The following is a 19660-nucleotide window of genomic DNA, read 5'->3' on the forward strand; positions in this document are numbered from 1 at the left end:
TCAATGTTATTGAAAGTTTGTTGCAACTGTCTGCGAGAACTACCAACAGGTGTTCTTCCCATAGGAGAGACACTCTACTGGGCAAAGGTTCCCGTAGGTGTGTGTGTGTGTGTCTGTGTGTGTGTGAGGGAGAGAGAGAGAGAGAGAGAGAGAGAGAGAGAGAGAGAGAGAGAGAGAGAGAGAAAGACAGAGAGAGTGTGTGCACGTGTCCATCTGACAAATGAGAATGTGCCTGAGCTCAGTTTTTTTTTTCGGATCATTTCCTGTTTGGCAATATGGAGGGGAGTGTGGCCTTGACCTGAGCGCATCGTGTTCTCACACACAGAAATATAATTGCATGATAGCTGCATGAGACATAACACCTGCAGCAGTACATTTACTTTGTTAGCAAGATTATATTTTCCACAAACTATAGACAGTGTGAACAATTTCAAAATAATGGACAAGAGAAAGACGTTTGAGTTGCAACATTATTTTCAAAAAGATACAAACCTCTTGTAATTAAAATGAAAAAAAGACAATTGCGATTACTTACATGATACTATGAGTTTTATAGCAAAAATGTATAATGTTCCAATATATTGGAAAAGACGGGAGACACACACACACACACACACACACACACACACAGAGAGAGAGAGAGAGATCACACACACACACACACACACACACACACACACACACACACACACACACAGAGTTTGCATTGCAACAGGAAATGCCCTCCCCCATGTAGAGAGAATGGAAAAGACAGAGTTTCGAGGGACCAGGACTTTAGTATTGAGTTATTCTGGTAACGTGTGAGGAGGAAAGAGAAAACTGACAGACTCCGTGTTGAAGGACAGACGGGACGGTAAGATTGACTCAAATATCCTTTTATTTTACTTGTTGAGTAGTTTTGGGACCACAACGAGCAAGTATAATACATCGGGAATGGTACATTATTTTGGTTTGGTTTGATTTAGATTGCATTAAGGTGTTTGTGGGCCCAGAGTGTGTGTTTAAGTAACGTTGAAGTTGATAAATTGAGATTTTCTGAAGTAATCCATTTGAGGATGTGTTAAAAACAGTGTTAAAAGTTTTTTGTCTGTGTATATAATACAATGTAAAATTTTTCTTTAAAAAAAAGGAATAATTTATTTATAGTATTTCCTGGAAAAAAAGGGGACAGTAATATTTTAATTTCATTTTTTTGTTATATTGGAAAAGGTGGGAGGGAGAGACAAATACAAACGTATTTGCAAATGTGTATTAATGTCTCTGTACGTATTTAGATATGTGTGTTCGTGTTGACATTTGTATGTATGTGTTCAGATCTGTGTGTCCGTGTTTACGTTATTTTGGTTTGGGTATATATTTAGGTGTAGGATTTAGATTGTATTAAGGTGTGTGTTTAGTGAGGGTTTTTTTTTTTGCCCTTAAACGTGTCAAGTGAATAAGGAATTAAGGTGTTTGTGGGCCCAGAAAGTGTATTTAAGTAACTGTGAAGTTGATAAAGTGAAATTTAGATTAACTTTATCATTGTTAAGTGAGACATTGGAGCATGCATGCAATCATCTTCTGATGATTGTATACCCTGACCTCATGCTCACAACCTCACGCTGCCTGGCTGCTGTTGAGAGGCAGATCACAATGGATTCTCGATTGTTTGCTGTCAGTTAGGTTCATGTTTTAGCAGAATGTGAACAAAATATGAACTTTTAGTTACAGTAAGTTTAGGGTAACGATCATCTGTTAGTGTCACCCCAATACATCGGGAATGGTACATTATTTTGGTTTGGTTTGATTTAGATTGCATTAAGGTGTTTGTGGGCCCAGAGTGTGTGTTTAAGTAACGTTGAAGTTGATAAATTGAGATTTTCTGAAGTAATCCATTTGAGGATGTGTTAAAAACAGTGTTAAAAGTTTTTTGTCTGTGTATATAATACAATGTAAAATTTTTCTTTAAAAAAAAGGAATAATTTATTTATAGTATTTCCTGGAAAAAAAGGGGACAGTAATATTTTAATTTCATTTTTTTGTTATATTGGAAAAGGTGGGAGAGAGAGACAAATACAAAAGTATTTGCAAATGTGTATTAATGTCTCTGTACGTATTTAGATATGTGTGTTCGTGTTGACATTTGTATGTATGTGTTCAGATCTGTGTGTCCGTGTTTACGTTATTTTGGTTTGGGTATATATTTAGGTGTAGGATTTAGATTGTATTAAGGTGTGTGTTTAGTGAGGGGTTTTTTTTTTGCCCTTAAACGTGTCAAGTGAATAAGGAATTAAGGTGTTTGTGGGCCCAGAAAGTGTATTTAAGTAACTGTGAAGTTGATAAAGTGAAATTTAGATTAACTTTATCATTGTTAAGTGAGACATTGGAGCATGCATGCAATCATCTTCTGATGATTGTATGCCCTGAGCTCAGGCTCACAACCTCACGCTGCCTGGCTGTTGTTGAGAGGCAGATCACAATGGATTCTCGATTGTTTGCTGTCAGTTAGGTTCATGTTTTAGCAGAATGTGAACAAAATATGAACTTTTAGTTACAGTAAGTTTAGGGTAACGATCATCTGTTAGTGTCACCCCAATAGTGACACGCTCAATGTGTAGATTGTACTGCTACAGCAGCCAGGCAGCGTCAGTTCAGGGCAAAGGAAAATGACAGACAAATCTTTTCTACACTTGCGGATCGCGACACTGAACACACACACACACACAGATCTGAATACCCACACAAAGATCTGAATACACACACACAGTTTGAGATGCACATTTGCAAATAGTTTTGCAACAATTAGAACTCCATACCTCCCACACAAAGGAGGAAGCTACATAAAACCCGAGAGAGATATAGAGAGTCAGATGTCACTGCATGTCACACATTAAGAAATGTTTCAATGTAAAGACTAAGACTCATTTATTTCTGTTTATTGATACTGTCATTTTTCTCATTATTACTTATTGTTCTATTACTGTTTATTATTTTAAACATGCACACGAACACACAGATAATTATTGTCTTATTTTATTTTTCTTAAATTTTACTCTATTTATTTATATTAACTTATGAAGTGTATTTTTGTCCTGTTTAATTGACTCTGCGGCGGGTGCTTGTGTACTTGTGTTGTGTTATTTGTGCTGCTTTCTTTTCACTATTTTATAACTTGTGTGTTTCAGGTATGACAGAGAAGAGAGAGGAAAACAAATGTGGTGCAGTTGTAGGACGACTGGTTCCCAACCCAGTCAGCTCCTCACCACGCAGCGGTAGCCACCACGGACGCCTGAGTTAACAACGTCAACTAGCCAACGGCGTTAGCCGAGCAGCTGGCCCACGAGAGAGAACCCAGTCCCCCGACTACAACGGCGGAGAGGAGCAGAGGATCCGGTGGACAGGTGCTGACGGCGTTAGCCTAGCAGCTGGCCCACGAGAGACAGCCCAGTCCCCCGACTACAACGGCGGAGAGGAGCAGAGGATCCGGTGGACAGGTGCTGACGGCGTTAGCCTAGCAGCTGGCCCACGAGAGACAGCCCAGTCTCCCTGCTCGTGTGAGAGCTAAGCTTGTGAGAAACCACAATGGAGGAAGAGGGGGGTGTCAGACTTTGCGGGCGCGGCAACATACCACCACTGCCCCCAGTCATACTAACTGTCATGTTGCTGGTAAGTTGGTAAATTGAAATTTTCTGAAGTAATCCATTTGAGGATTATAGTGTTGAAGTTTTGTCACACCAAATGTCTGTGCATATAGTACTGTGTAAAGTGTGTACACACACACCCACACAGAAACATGTCCTCACAATTGATGTCTTATTTTATTTTCTTCAATTTTTACTCTATTTATATATGTATATATTAACTCATGAAGTGTATTTGTGTTCTGTTTAATTGACTCTTTGCGCTTTAGCAACACAGTCTCTGTGACATTCATGCAAATAAAGTAAATTTGAATTGAGAGTGAGAGAGACAGAGAGACAGAGAGAGCTGACACATAGATTTAATGACAATGACAATGACATTGTTGATCATGTTAACAATATGCTGAGCCTTAGACAGATTTGTATTATGTTCGCATTTGAAGTTGTTATGGAATGCAATGTGAATAAAATAAAAAAGTACGGTGTGATTTCTTCATTATACACCAGTAGACACCACATGGATATACAAGAGTCTAAGGAGGAAGTCAAAGGAGGAAGCTACATAAAACCCGAGAGAGAGAGAGAGAGAGAGAGAGAGAGAGAGAGAGAGAGTCAGATGTCACTGCATGTCACACATTAAGAAATATTTCAATGTAAAGACTGAAAGACTCATTTATTTCTGTTCCCTTTTGCTACACTTCTGCCGCGGCAGATCTGCAAATGCGTGCCATGATCCGCAAGTGTAGAAAAAAGTCATCTGTGACTTTCCTTTGCCCTGAGCTCAGGCTCACAACCTCACGCTGCCTGGCTGCTGTTGAGACACAGACCACAATGGATTCTCGATTGTTTGCTGTCAGGTAAAGCAACACTAGGTAACTTCCCAGAGAGGGTAGGTACATACCTGACGTAAAGAAGTCTAGTGCGACCTGGCATTGGCATTGGTTTACAAAAAATCCAAGTAGCTGCTGGCTAAATCCACCGATGAATAAACGTGTCTTAAAGCAGGTCGCACTAGACTTCTTTATGTCAGGTATGTACTGTACCTACCCGCTCTGGGAAGTTACACAGTGCGGTTTCTGCCGCCGTGACCCCAGCCAAGCTGCAGAGGCGTCACCATTCATCATATTAACCATTATTCTACCACATAACTGAGTTTAGAAATATTATTTTAAGGTCGAAAAACTACCTAGTGTTGCTTTAAGTTCATGTTTTAGCAGAATGTGAAAACAATATGAACTTTTACTTACAGTAACTTATTAGTAATACTTATTCTCATTATTACTTATTATTCTATTACTGTTTATTATTTTAAACATGCACACGAACACACAGACAATTATTGTCTTTTTTATTTTTCTTAAATTTTACTCTATTTTTATATGTTTATATTAACTTATGAAGTGTATTTTTGTCCTGTTTAATTGACTCTGTGGTGGGTGCTTGTGTACTTGTGTTGTGTTATTTGTGCTGCTTTCTTTTCACTATTTTATAACTTGTGTGTTTCAGGTATGACAGAGAAGAGAGAGGAAAACAAATGTGGTGCAGTTCTAGGACGACTGGTTCCCAACCCAATCAGCTCCTTACCACGCAGTGGTAGCCACCACGGACGCCTGAGTTAACAACGTCAACTAGCCAACGGCGTTAGCCGAGCAGCTGGCCCACGAGAGACAGCCCAGTCTCCCTACGACACGGCGGAGAGGAGCAGAGGATCCGGTGGGTAGGCGCTGATGGCATTAGCCTAGCAGCTGGCCCACGAGAGACAGCCCAGTCTCCCTACGACGACGGTGGAGAGGAGCAGAGGATCCGGTGGGTAGGCGCTGATGGCATTAGCCTAGCAGCTGGCCCACGAGAGACAGCCCAGTCTCCCTACGACACGGCGGAGAGGAGCAGAGGATCCGGTGGGTAGGCGCTGATGGCATTAGCCTAGCAGCTGGCCCACGAGAGACAGCCCAGTCTCCCTACGACGACGGTGGAGAGGAGCAGAGGATCCAGTGGACAGGCGCCGATGGCGTTAGCCAAGCAGCTGACCCTCCAACTGACTGCCGCAGTGGCCGCATGACGGACTGTGGACTCAGGGAGTGTGTCACCTTGCCTACTCCAAAGATACCCTGCTAGCCCTGTGGGACAAAAACAGCGCACCCTCTGACCATCTCCCTGCTCGTGTGAGAGCTAAGCTGGTGAGAAACCACAGTGGAGGAAGAGGGGGTGTCAGACTTTGCGGACGCGGCAACATACCACCACTGCCCCCAGTCATACTAACTGTCAGGTTGCTGGTAAGTGGGTAAATTGAGATTTTCTGAAGTAATCCATTTGAGGGTTTTTGTCTGTGCATATGGTACTGTGTAAAGTGTGTACACACACACCCACACAGAAACATGTCCTCACAATTGATGTCTTATTTTATTTTCTTCAATTTTTACTCTATTTATATATGTACATATTAACTCATGAAGTGTATTTGTGTTCTGTTTAATTGACTCTTTGCGCTTTAGCAACACAGTCTCTGTGACATTCATGCAAATAAAGTAAATTTGAATTGAGAGTGAGAGAGACAGAGAGACAGAGAGAGCTGACACATAGATTTAATGACAATGACAATGACATTGTTGATCATGTTAACAATATGCTGAGCCTTAGACAGATTTGTATTATGTTCGCATTTGAAGTTGTTATGGAATGCAATGTGAATAAAATAAAAAAGTACGGTGTGATTTCTTCATTGTACACCAGTAGACACCACATGGATATACAAGAGTCTAAGGTATCCAGGGGCCATCAAGTATCTCAATGATTTCTTCAAGTACACAGGAATATTCAGGTGGGCTGTCAAAGTCTTCATGTAACCATAGTAAGGGCTGTAGTAGGCTGTTTGTGTCGCTCCAATCAACATTGGTTTCGGGGAAGTTCGTCAGCATATCGTCAAACAGAAAGATGTCAGTGTTCATACACAGTAATTCGCTTTCGCGATACTCTGTCTTTGTATCATTGGACTGCATTGTCACGTCAGTCTGGACACCACTGTTATCATCTGCCATCCCTCAGTGGAATTGGAGTTTGGGTCTCTGGTGATCAGAGAAAGTGTTTGTTTATTCAGTCACAAATCACACACACACACAGGATATAATGTAGACGGTTCTGCTGTATAATTAGCAGGGGAATACATCACTGCATGTCACAAATGAATAGTCACTGAGCCTGTATCTGGTCAGGATCTGTCTCGCCTTTCTATGTCTGACAGTACAGATATATTCTGCTAATTCTCTCTCAAAAATAATTGTGAGTGTGTGTGAGTCTTAAAGACACAAAAAATAAGATCAACAAAAAGTAAACATACCATGTGGTCAATGTTTGACAGTTGAGGTGGAGGCAGAGATGCACTTTCTTACTTTTCTCTAACACTTACAGACAGATTCACCTCCTGTTACGTGAAACAGCATAGATTTGCCAATGCAAACAGTACAGCATCAAGTCATCAAAAAATATCATAGGCAGATGGCATATGGAAACCTATATTGTTACGCGTAACCGGAGGTGAATCTGTCTGCAATCTAACTTTGTCCAAGTAGTATCATTCGTTCCAATTGACACGAAATTGTCCAACCTATGCTGTAAGTGAGTCTGGCTGTAATCAAACTTTCCCCAGGTCAACAAAAACTATCATAGGCAGAAGGCATAGGGAAACCTGTGCAGTTACGCGCAGTGTCCCACCTATGCTGTAGTGTTACGCGTAACTGCTGTTTGATTACAGCCAGACTCACTTACAGCATAGGTTGGATGATTTCTTGTCAATTGGAACGAATGACACCACTTGGATAACATTGTTTCAGATGGACCGAATGATTTCCGTTGGATAATGTGAACCTTGCTGCTACGCGTAACCGGAGGTGAATCTGTCTGCAATCTAACTTTGTCCAAGTAGTATCATTCGTTCCAATTGACACGAAATTGTCCAACCTATGCTGTAAGTGAGTCTGGCTGTAATCAAACTTTCCCCAGGTCAACAAAAACTATCATAGGCAGAAGGCATAGGGAAACCTGTGCAGTTACGCGCAGTGTCCCACCTATGCTGTAGTGTTACGCGTAACTGCTGTTTGATTACAGCCAGACTCACTTACAGCATAGGTTGGATGATTTCTTGTCAATTGGAACGAATGACACCACTTGGATAACATTGTTTCAGATGGACCGAATGATTTCCGTTGGATAATGTGAACCTTGCTGCTACGCGTAACCGGAGGTGAATCTGTCTGCAATCTAACTTTGTCCAAGTAGTATCATTCGTTCCAATTGACACGAAATTGTCCAACCTATGCTGTAAGTGAGTCTGGCTGTAATCAAACTTTCCCCAGGTCAACAAAAACTATCATAGGCAGAAGGCATAGGGAAACCTGTGCAGTTACGCGCAGTGTCCCACCTATGCTGTAGTGTTACGCGTAACTGCTGTTTGATTACAGCCAGACTCACTTACAGCATAGGTTGGATGATTTCTTGTCAATTGGAACGAATGACACCACTTGGATAACATTGTTTCAGATGGACCGAATGATTTCCGTTGGATAATGTGAACCTTGCTGCTACGCGTAACCGGAGGTGAATCTGTCTGCAATCTAACTTTGTCCAAGTAGTATCATTCGTTCCAATTGACACGAAATTGTCCAACCTATGCTGTAAGTGAGTCTGGCTGTAATCAAACTTTCCCCAGGTCAACAAAAACTATCATAGGCAGAAGGCATAGAGAAACCTGTGCAGTTACGCGCAGTGTCCCACCTATGCTGTAGTGTTACGCGTAACTGCTGTTTGATTACAGCCAGACTCACTTACAGCATAGGTTGGATGATTTCTTGTCAATTGGAACGAATGACACCACTTGGATAACATTGTTTCAGATGGACCGAATGATTTCCGTTGGATAATGTGAACCTTGCTGCTACGCGTAACCGGAGGTGAATCTGTCTGCAATCTAACTTTGTCCAAGTAGTATCATTCGTTCCAATTGACACGAAATTGTCCAACCTATGCTGTAAGTGAGTCTGGCTGTAATCAAACTTTCCCCAGGTCAACAAAAACTATCATAGGCAGAAGGCATAGAGAAACCTGTGCAGTTACGCGCAGTGTCCCACCTATGCTGTAGTGTTACGCGTAACTGCTGTTTGATTACAGCCAGACTCACTTACAGCATAGGTTGGATGATTTCTTGTCAATTGGAACGAATGACACCACTTGGATAACATTGTTTCAGATGGACCGAATGATTTCCGTTGGATAATGTGAACCTTGCTGCTACGCGTAACCGGAGGTGAATCTGTCTGCAATCTAACTTTGTCCAAGTAGTATCATTCGTTCCAATTGACACGAAATTGTCCAACCTATGCTGTAAGTGAGTCTGGCTGTAATCAAACTTTCCCCAGGTCAACAAAAACTATCATAGGCAGAAGGCATAGAGAAACCTGTGCAGTTACGCGCAGTGTCCCACCTATGCTGTAGTGTTACGCGTAACTGCTGTTTGATTACAGCCAGACTCACTTACAGCATAGGTTGGATGATTTCTTGTCAATTGGAACGAATGACACCACTTGGATAACATTGTTTCAGATGGACCGAATGATTTCCGTTGGATAATGTGAACCTTGCTGCTACGAATCATCACAGTGCAATCAGGGTGGATGTTGTGTAAATGACTATGAATGACCATGTCAGCAGTGGGTGGACTTCCAACTACTGTAAAGTCAAAACAGCTTCCTTTAAGCCAACCCACGTTAGGTGCATAAGTAGGGCATGTAAAAGGGACTACGTGAGACACATCAACATCACAGTCCTTCTGTCTCTGAAGGGAGAGGTACTCACTTGTGCTCTTCTCATCACACTGAAGGTCACAGCACACTCACTGCGCACAGCCTGGATGACTTACAACTGGGGTTCTATTGGATATTGAGTGACTTTCCACGAACAGCGCTACACGATGAAGGACAATACTCGCTTCATTGTGACGGATCGCCCGCCGTGGTATTCCAAGTCTGCTCACAAGAACGTTTTCGAGTGTGAAAGTGCACTGGGACTGTTCGAGAAGGTGGTCGACCTGATGATATGCAAGGAGGGTGAACTGTCTGACAGGGAGAAGATGTACAATCCGAAGAATGTCTACAAGATCATCAGGGACAAGGTGATTCGGGACGCCGATGCTATTCCACAAAAGCCGTCACACTCTCTGTTGCTTGCGCTAATGGACCTTGTGGACATCGCAGGTGGAAACGACTTTGAGTCTACGGCTGGTGTAGACAGGGCTGGTGTCAAACACGTGCTGCTGGCTTTAGATAACTACACCACCTTTTTTGTACCGAATAAAGACTTGATAAGCGCCAGCGGCAAGAAAGTAATCCCTGTGGTCACCCAGTACTCTGCACAACAAAACGTCGTGTTCCGTGACGGCAAAAGGTCTATGGTCGGCACCTACCTTGTCGGGATTAAAACAATGGACAAAGGGGGCAGTGGAAAGTCGCACTTTGTGCAAGAGGTGCTGTTTGTCCCTGGAGTCGAAAGCCTCGAGGTGTTGAAACGGGTTACGCATAACAAGTTTGAATTTTGGGACATGGCCCTTGAGGTCCCCACACACAAGACAGCCCTGACTCCGTCTTTCCAACAAATCAAACCCTTCCAGTTGCTAGTGTGCACAGATGATAAAACCTTGTCATCTACCCAGCACACTGACGCGCTGACCTCTCGCATGGAAGATGTACACCCCATGTGCTGTGTGCTTAGTACTGTACCAGCTGAAACGAAGAAGAAACGTGATATGAGTGTGGATTGTTTCACAGAACAAGAGGTGAGATGTAACCTGAAGTGCTTCACGTACAAGAACGGTGGCGCTCGTACTGTGTACTTTAGACGGACCGGAAAGCTCGTAGATGGCAATCGGGTCAACTTGGTGCCTGTTGTTGCCCTGAGAAAGAGTCAGGCTGAGGCCCGTGAGCTGTACGTGTCTACCACATTAAGGTTTTTCAGGGCTGTCAAGCGATGCTGCGTCGTCAAGGGTACTGGAGAGTTAGTGAGCTGTTGGAATGCTACACTGCAGGAGTTTGACAGAGATACCTTCATCGCCGGACCCGAAATGTATCAGGAGATATACAACCCTGCATTGACAGCCTTCATCAAGCGTGTGAATCCAAACAGTTGGTGTAATTATTTACCCCAGCATGTGGAGAGCGCCATTGCAGACCCTACAATGGCCGAGATGGTGGAATGGGCCATTAGGTTCATGGACAACAAGATCCCCAATGCGTTTGCAGTGGCAGAGCTGTTATTTTGCCCGATTGAGAAGGTACGCTACTACCAAAGGGTTTGGGACAAGTACTTGTCTGACCCGACGACTCACACAACGTTAAGGAAGAAACGTCTCAGTATGGTGGAGGAAGAAATGAGAAAGGACTGGAAAACTTTGACTGACATCGTCTCCAAGTATGGCAAAAAGAAACGCCACTTCACACTGGATGAAGAGGACAACAGCATGTTCACCAACATGGTCAGAGAGTGTGAAGAGTTGTGCAAACAGCAGACCCTGGATAACGTGAACAAAGTCTACAGGATGTGGTTCGCTATTATCAGACACAACACTGCTTTTGGCAAGCCCAAGGATAAGGAGTCGGTACAGATGAATGCCAATGCTAAGGTGATCTTCCTAAAACTCCGCACTTATCACAACAAAGTGAAAAAAGGGCTGAGGCTGGGAGGAGGAGAATGTGATCCGATTAGTTCATCAAGACGGCGATCATCATCATCATCATCATCATCACACTCAGAAGTCGACACTGGTATGTCTGCTAGGTGTCTGACTATTGATGAGCAGTACATCGACAAAAAGGCTGTGACTAGTGTTGGTGACAAAGATGACAGACTGTCCTCTATCATTATACCGGAACCAGTTCCAGTGTCAACATGGATCAAGAACATGTCGACTCTGCTTCTAAGCGAACCTTGGCTCAACGACGATAATAATCTCAGGAGAGACACAGTCTGCACTCTCCTGAGATTGGATAGCACTCTGTTAGACAAAAAATACAGTGATATCCTTCGCGAGTGGGTTATTGCCAACCGAACCGTAGTCAAGATCATCATGATGCACGGCCTAGAGGACAGACTCAGCAAAGCCCTGGTGGATTGCTTAGAGACTATTTCCACCCTCAGCTGGAAACGTAAGGTATTGTCGTCCTTCCAAAGTACTCAGGATGAACCGAGAGGACACCAGCAGCAGCAGCAGCAGCAGCAGCAGCAGTGGCCCCAGTCCCAGCAGATGACTAAGAAACTTGTGGTGAGACTGAAACGATGCATTGGTGCTGATAACCAAGCATGTCATCAACCCAACGCGTTGAAGCGAGATCACCCAGGGTTTGATACTTCAAAAAAATCATCATCAGCCTCTAAGTCATCCATGTCCAAGAGTGACAAGAAAGCTCGTAAAGCACAACAAGGAGAGTGTAGCACAGTGCAGAACAGGTTCAATCGCGAGGATGTGAACATTCGGCTGAGCGAGACTGAGGAGGTGAACTCTGAGGACGAACGTCCGTACGAACACGAGGCAGAGGAGGTGAACTCTGAGGACGAACGTCCGTACGAACACGAGGCCGAGGAGGTGAACTCTGAGGACGAACGTCCGTACGAACACGAGGCCGAGGAGGTGAACTCTGAGGACGAACGTCCGTACGAACACGAGGCCGAGGAGGTGAACTCTGAGGACGAACGTCCGTACGAACACGAGACCGAGGAGGTGAACTCTGAGGGGGAATGTCTGTACGAACACGAGTCTGAGGAGGTGGACTCTGAGGATGAATGTCTGGATAAACATCCTGGTGAGGATCTGAGCCTTACAATGGAGTACGACAACACTGAGACTCATGATGAATATGACGTTGACGATGAGTTCATTGATGACGAGCCTATTGAGGACAAGTACAGCGGTGACGAGAAGAGGAGGCTTTCCGTGCACGGAAAGTCAGGACCAAAAAGGTCAAGTGTAAAACTAAGAAGAGGGGACACAAGAAGGTGTCATACTGTGATGAAGACGAAAATAACCTTGAGCCTGTATGTAAAAAACCTCGAGCACACAGGCTTATTCTACAAACTGACTCTGAGGTGGAGAAGGAGGAGGATGTTGGTGGTGGTGATGATGATGCTGATGAGTCGATGGTGTCCAATGTGAAGCCTGTCAAACGTACAAAAAAGAACAGGTTGGACAAGCAGAGTAGGTCGAGGCGTATTGGGACCGGTGACGATGTTAAAGAGAAGTCTGTGAGCGCTTTGTTCAGGAAGATCACAGCGCTTGTAAAAGGAGACATAACAAGTCTGCTGATGAAAGATGTGTAGAACCTGAGACGTGGCCCTCCTCTCCAAAGAGACGGTTCTCTCCTACTACTAAACACAAAGCTGTCAAGCTGTCAGACTCTGAAAGTTATAATGACTGCCAAGGGGAGGAGGAGACACACAAGCAAAAATGCATAAAGAAGAAGAACAAGACGAGGTTCAACTCTTCCAACAAAAAAGTCACCCGCTCTCCTATTGACTCTGACACAACGGAGGAGGAGAGGAGGAGGACAGGAGAGCGTGTGAGACCCGAAAGTACAAGTCTGATGCACCCAAACAGAAGCTTCAAAAGACAGAAGTCGGGAGGCGTCTGCACCAAAAAGGTCTTCTCGGATACCCCACCAACAACAACCCCAGAGCTACTACATCGTCTTCACACAAGAGTCCTGTTTCACTCTCCCAAGTGCGGCTGGGTGGAAGGGAAAGATGTAAAGTCGCCCACTAAAGCTACTTGGCATAGTGACACTCGGAAAACAGGAATCGTCTCATAAGGAAAGGCTATATAGAGAGGATTACACGACCCATCAGACTGAGCCTTCTTTTGGGGGTTCCGATTTGGAATCAGACTTTGGTGATGATGGACCACAGAATAGATCTCAACCTAGTCCCGGGATTAAGCATCTTAGACACAGACTCTGAAAATGTTACCATGTAAGTGAGATCATCATCATCATCATCATCATCATCATCATCATCATCATCGCCATCATTGCCATCACTGCCACCATGTCTTCTTCCCAGGTGAAAAGGAAACGCTCTGTATCTGGACCCCAAAGTGTTTGTATGATACGATATTTAGAGGGTCTAGCAAACAGTGTGTGTGTGTCACAGCTACAAGAGCCTTGTTCATCTTCTATTTACTGTCATCTAAGTATTCCAATCCAGACAAAGTAGATGATACGAAGGGCAAACCGCTCAATACTCTGGACAGGTATATTTTTTCAAGAAGAGTTAACCTTGTTGCTTGATAGCAATGAGAAAATTGCCACCTACAAAACCAATGTTGTATGTACCCATTGTAATAGAAAAGATGTAAAACACGTTATACTGTCTGCTTCTTGTGTATAATAAAATGTAATCCTTGTGAAATAACGACTGGTACAATGTCATTTGTTGCACACAGTTTTCTTTATTACCACAGCACACAGAGTGTGTAGTTTCAATGTGAGGTGATTTGTTTGCAGTACATCAGCATGTAAGCTACACCATTTAATGATCCTGCTTCATATGTTGTCTTGACATCCTCCCAAGAGCACAACTTTACTAGAGAATCATCTGCAAGATACCACTTGTCATGACATCGCACGTAAGCTGTGTAATGTCCACAGTGTTGTGTACCACGGTGAGCTATAACTGCGTACAATTCATATAGAGCATCATCGACACTCTGTGGTTCAGCGCCTCCTTTTATGTATTTCAAATCCAATGTCTCTGGGAAAGCGAAGCGTTTCTCTGTCTTGACAATGTGAGCGGTACCGCTGCCAATGTTTATAACCCGTGCTATGGTCATACACACAACGGGGGGTAATGATAAAACCTTGCTCGTGATTTCACACTGAGTCCTTATGTCATCTAAGTATTCCAATCCAGACAAAGTAGATGATACGAAGGGCAAACCGCTCAATACTCTGGACAGGTATTTTTTCAAGAAGAGTTAACCTTGTTGCTTGATAGCAATGAGACAATTGCCACCTACAAAACCAATGTTGTATGTACCCATTGTAATAGAAAAGATGTTAAACACGTTATACTGTCTGCTTCTTGTGTATAATAAAATGTAGTCCTTGTGAAATAACGACTGGTACAATGTCATTTGTTGCACACAGTTTTCTTTATTACCACAGCATACAGAGTGTGTAGTTTCAATGTGAGGTGATTTGTTTGCAGTACATCAGCATGTAAGCTACACCATTTAATGATCCTGCTTCATATGTTGTCTTGACATCCTCCCAAGAGCACAACTTTACTAGAGAATCATCTACAAGATACCACTTGTCATGACATCGCACGTAAGCTGTGTAATGTCCACAGTGTTGTGTACCACGGTGAGCTATAACTGCGTACAATTCATATAGAGCATCATCGACACTCTGTGGTTCAGCGCCTCCTTTTATGTATTTCAAATCCAATGTCTCTGGGAAAGCGAAGCGTTTCTCTGTCTTGACAATGTGAGCGGTACCGCTGCCAATGTTTATAACCCGTGCTATGGTCATACACACAACGGGGGGTAATGATAAAAACTTGCTCGTGATTTCACACTGAGTCCTTATGTGACATGTTGTACAATAATAACTGTTGCAAATAGCCAAAGTGTTGTCAGAGTATTTCCGGACGTACTCCTGCAGCTCGTTGGGAAAATTGTCTTGCATCAACATGGGAATCGTGTTTATGACACTGCGTGTAGACTTGGCTGTGTTACAGTTGAGGCAGCGCACACGCTCTTCCTTCACAATGTCCCACAGTTGTCCAATCGCGATAGCTGGTTCACCACCGTCGTCGACTATGGCACCGAGGATGCACTTGAAGGCGAGCTCTGAGTCCTCCTGAAAGTCGAAAGACACTCTGCAATGTGAGCTGAGTGAGCTTATGAGAAAGCTCGTGTCACATGGCGAACGATTGTCTTTGGTCATCTCGTAGATGAGACACATGAGCCTCCCTGTCACCGTACCAGAAGCCTGGTAATCATGCTCCCCGAGTTGCAGGATGTAATCCCGTACTTGGCGCGTCCCGTACAAGCACTGGAGAACGCTGTTGAGGTTACAATTGTAACCATAGTTTTCCAAGCCACGCATGATTGAAGACTTCAAGTGGAGCCAGCAGGCTTGGTGAACTACACAAATGATAGTAATAGGAATAATAAGAATAATAAATAATAACAATAACATACATACATACATACATACATACATACACAACGATATTTCCGTATAACTAATCACACAATTTGTGTAGGTTATGTTTGTCTTGTTTTTTGTCTTGTTTTTACTCACTTAGTACTCTGTCACGCTGAACATCTTCATACTATGGAATAGCTCTCTGAGAGAACCCACCCCTCCATGTGGTTTCAGGATAACCATTAGGATTGTCAGTCTGTACAAATCCACAGTGAACTCCTCCACAGGTCCCTTCCTTCTTAACTTTGTAAACATTATGACAGGGCTCCACCTGGAGCCTGTCTCCGAAACCGCGTCATGTGTGAAACAGTTACCATTGTATTGGCATAACCTTGACCGGTTCAGTTGAAGTTGATCTATGCTGGGAACCCCAGAGAGTGCTGAGATGTTGAGTGTCACCATTGTTAGACCCTGTGTACAGTCCAGTGCCGTCACTTCCAATCTCGATGATCCAAATATCCTGACTCTCATCCTAAGCACTATATTCCTGACCAGTGTATTCAGCTTTGTATTACCCACACCGTTTTCTGTCATTTGGTTGCCTCTGAAAGGCGTGGGAGTTCCGTACACCAGCATTTTGGCACTGCTCCTGTGGTGAGCTTCTTCTTCGTCACCCCTGTGTGTCAGCCAGTTGGGTATGTCAGACGAATAATCTTTGAATGTGAAGACATTACCCTGAAGGGTCGTCATGTGCGGAACGGTCCTTTCGCCGGCTTGTAGGTTTCTCAACCATCCAATGCAATTGTTCAGCACAGCATCCAATGTGTGTGCCGTGGAGCTCATTCCGTGCAACCATCTGTACAGTTCCGAGTCGGGTGAATGTTTCGCCACCAAAGCAGCACAGAGACTAACTAACTTCTCACAATGTCCACCAAACATCGAGGACTTGGGCTTGTTGAAGTTCCTGCTGAGATAGGGGACAATGTTAATCATCACGGCTCCTCCTTTACCAATCAAGATGTCGTTCCATTCTGTCAGGTGTGTGGGTAACAGTCTCGTGTCTAATGCAAGCTTCAGTGTGAGAAACACTTGCAATAGGAATGCATAAACCGAGTTGGGTGAGTCTGACACATTCCAGTGTAACACTTGCTTGGCCTCTTCGAAGAACTGCACGTACTGGAAGACGAAAATGCCGTTGCACCTACAGCACTTGCACAATCCGTCTCGGGGACCGGCGAATATCAGAGGGTGATCTCGAGTCATGTCCTGTGACAGGATGATTACTTGGTCCTTGAAACGCGCTATCTCTGTCTCACTGTGGCTCTTGAGAATAGCCATGCATGTGTCCATTTCTCCCTCAATCGACTTGACTCGCAAAAGCACCCTACCACGGGGCTCTTGTTCTTGTTCTTGTTCTTGTTCTAATCTTTCCACCGCCGTGACTGTCACGACATTGCTGTGTGGTGTATCTTCAGCTGTGTTATTATTATCATGTCCTTGGCGTGGTGCATCTCTCAACAAGATGTTTCCTTGTTGAGCTTGATCAGGCCTGTTGTCTTCATCAACAAATCCCACTTGATTGACTGTTTGTGCTGCTGCTGCTGCTGCTGCTGCTGCTGCATCTAGAGGAGTCTTGAACACTGACTTGTTGTAGAATTGTAGCACTCCATCCACAATACTGTCTACTTCAGCACTGTCCACGTTTAGTGTCTCAACTAGCGATTCGCCGCTGTGTTCTTGTGGCGTTGATGTATCATCATCAGAGCTCATGGTGATGACACGATTCTCACTGCCGATGTGACTGTGACTCTCGGGTCCTAATTGAGCGGTGGAAGTGTTCAGGTTGTCGCTCACCAAAGTTCTATTAGAGTCATTGTCACCGCTACTGAGCATTTGTTGATCACCCACATTGCTGGAGTGCAAGTGCAACACGGCCTTTATGTCGTCCCAAGTCTGTTCATGGGCCAAATCAGGTGGGGAGACCGTCGACACGTTCTCCGCAGTGTTCATCGCACTTTCACGTGCCTGTGAGTTGGGGTGTCGAACAGGCAGCTGCTCATCTTCCACCAACTCTGCTCGCACCTCGATGGCGGTTGTACCGGTGGCAGCTGTGGCGGCGACTGAGGTGGTTGTGGAGGTTGCCGTAGCGGTGGCGGCGGCGGCGGCTTTAGGAGGACCTTGTCTTTGTCGACAGTAGACCCTCGTCGGACCCTCTGGAACTGTCTTCGTCTTCAAGCGCCTGGCATCCACAACATGGACGCGGTTGTCACTAGCCTTGCGTTTCTTGTTCTTTTTATATCTGCCCTTGTACACAGCTTCGAGCTCTTTGACCTTATTCGAGTACCACCCGTAAGGCTGGATGAGATCGGGTGCCAACTTTATAAAGTCTATCCCGTAGTACTTTTTTACATCAGACTTGATTACCGTCGTGTAGTGAGATCCTGTGAGTTCATCTGGGACACAGTCGTCACCTACTATGATGTCGGTAGGCTTATACTCCCCTAGCTGTACGGAGAACGGTATCTTATTGGCGGGTACCTGAGCATCGCTGATGTCCTCACTCAGACACCGGTATCGATCGAGTTTCAGCAGTTCGGAAGGAGACCACCTCTCTTGAGGGAACAGTGTGATGCACAGTGCTCCCATAGCGATGAAATCTTTGTCCACTTTGCCATTATAGTCCAGTCTACTAAGGCTGGCCAGTATCATTTCCACTGTAGGCCTTTGGTCTTTGTGTTTCGTGTAAAGTGCACGAGCGTCGATTGCCTGCATGTACTGGAGGTTGAAGGTTTCAATGTTGTCGGGGCTGTAAACACCGACCAAGTTGGCTAAATTTGCGGCGTATGTCTTCTTACAATAACCCTGACCACCGGGCGCCTTGTATTGTATCATGGGCACTTGGCTGTACAGCTCCCACATCACGCAGTACCAGCTGAAGATGTCGCTCCCCAGGGCTGCGTTCAGGCACCACAACACTTCGGGAGCCATGTTAGTGCGGTTGCCCCTCGGTTGATCTGGGGTAGAAAAGTTGCACGATGTACCAAAGTCACTGATCTTAAAGGAGAAGGGCATGGGTTTTCTATCTGGTTGGTGACAAACCAAGACGTTCCTATACGTGAAGTCCCTGTGTTGGATAGCTCTCGATCTCAAGTAATCCAGACCTCGGAGGGTGTCTAGTTCGACAGCTGGTACAATAGAGAAGCTGGTTTTGATGAGCCATATGAATTCATGCAGTGAATACATGGCTCGTTCCATAAGGAGCACAGCTCTGCCTCCCAACTGGTAGGCAGGAATTTCGCACCAAAAGCCTCCAAAGGTTCGTAGTATGTTTGGGTGATTCATGGAAACACCTATCATGACCTCTTCCACCTGAGAGGCAATATGTGCGTAGCGATTGAATTCATCATCTACAAAAGGGATGCTCCAGTTCACCATTTCTGGAAACAGGTTGGTTTTTGCAACTAGGGCGCTGTTAATCGGAACAGTCACTCCGAATCCTCCTCGACCCAGCACCTTGTTTGGTGTGGTTATCAGTTTTTCTATGTCAAAGTTACATGAAATCGAAGAGTCCAGGGGTATCTTCTTTAAGCCCGAGTAGATGCTCCAAGGGTCGGCCTCTCTGGTAGGACTTAGCGGTATATACATTCGACCAAAGGCGTCGATGGTCACCTTGGGCATTCTAGGTTCCGTTGTCTCGTATTTCTCGGGTAAGAAGCCGTCTAACACTGGTCGTGTCTGCTGATCCTTTGCTTTGTTGTGCTGTTGGTTCTGCTGCTGCCGATGATGGTGGTGGTGTCGTTGACGATGTTGTTGATGAAGTGCAAATGTTGGGAATAGGGAATTTTGGAGGCTAGT

General features: G+C 44.5%; 1 long non-coding RNA gene across 1 annotated transcript; it reads left to right on the forward strand.

Annotated features, from left to right (window-relative positions):
- The first annotated feature begins 790 nt into the window (after positions 1–790).
- LOC311253955 lies at positions 791–6322 on the forward strand. The gene is made up of 3 exons (XR_014622094.1): positions 791–853; positions 3165–3645; positions 5127–6322. It is a non-coding gene; the product is annotated as an uncharacterized lncRNA (long non-coding RNA).
- Positions 6323–19660: the final 13338 nt, after the last annotated feature.

The sequence above is a fragment of the Pagrus pagrus genome, assembly GCF_965226575.1.
Source record: "Pagrus pagrus genome assembly, contig: HAP1_SCAFFOLD_87, whole genome shotgun sequence".
Classification (NCBI taxonomy): domain Eukaryota; kingdom Metazoa; phylum Chordata; class Actinopteri; order Spariformes; family Sparidae; genus Pagrus; species Pagrus pagrus.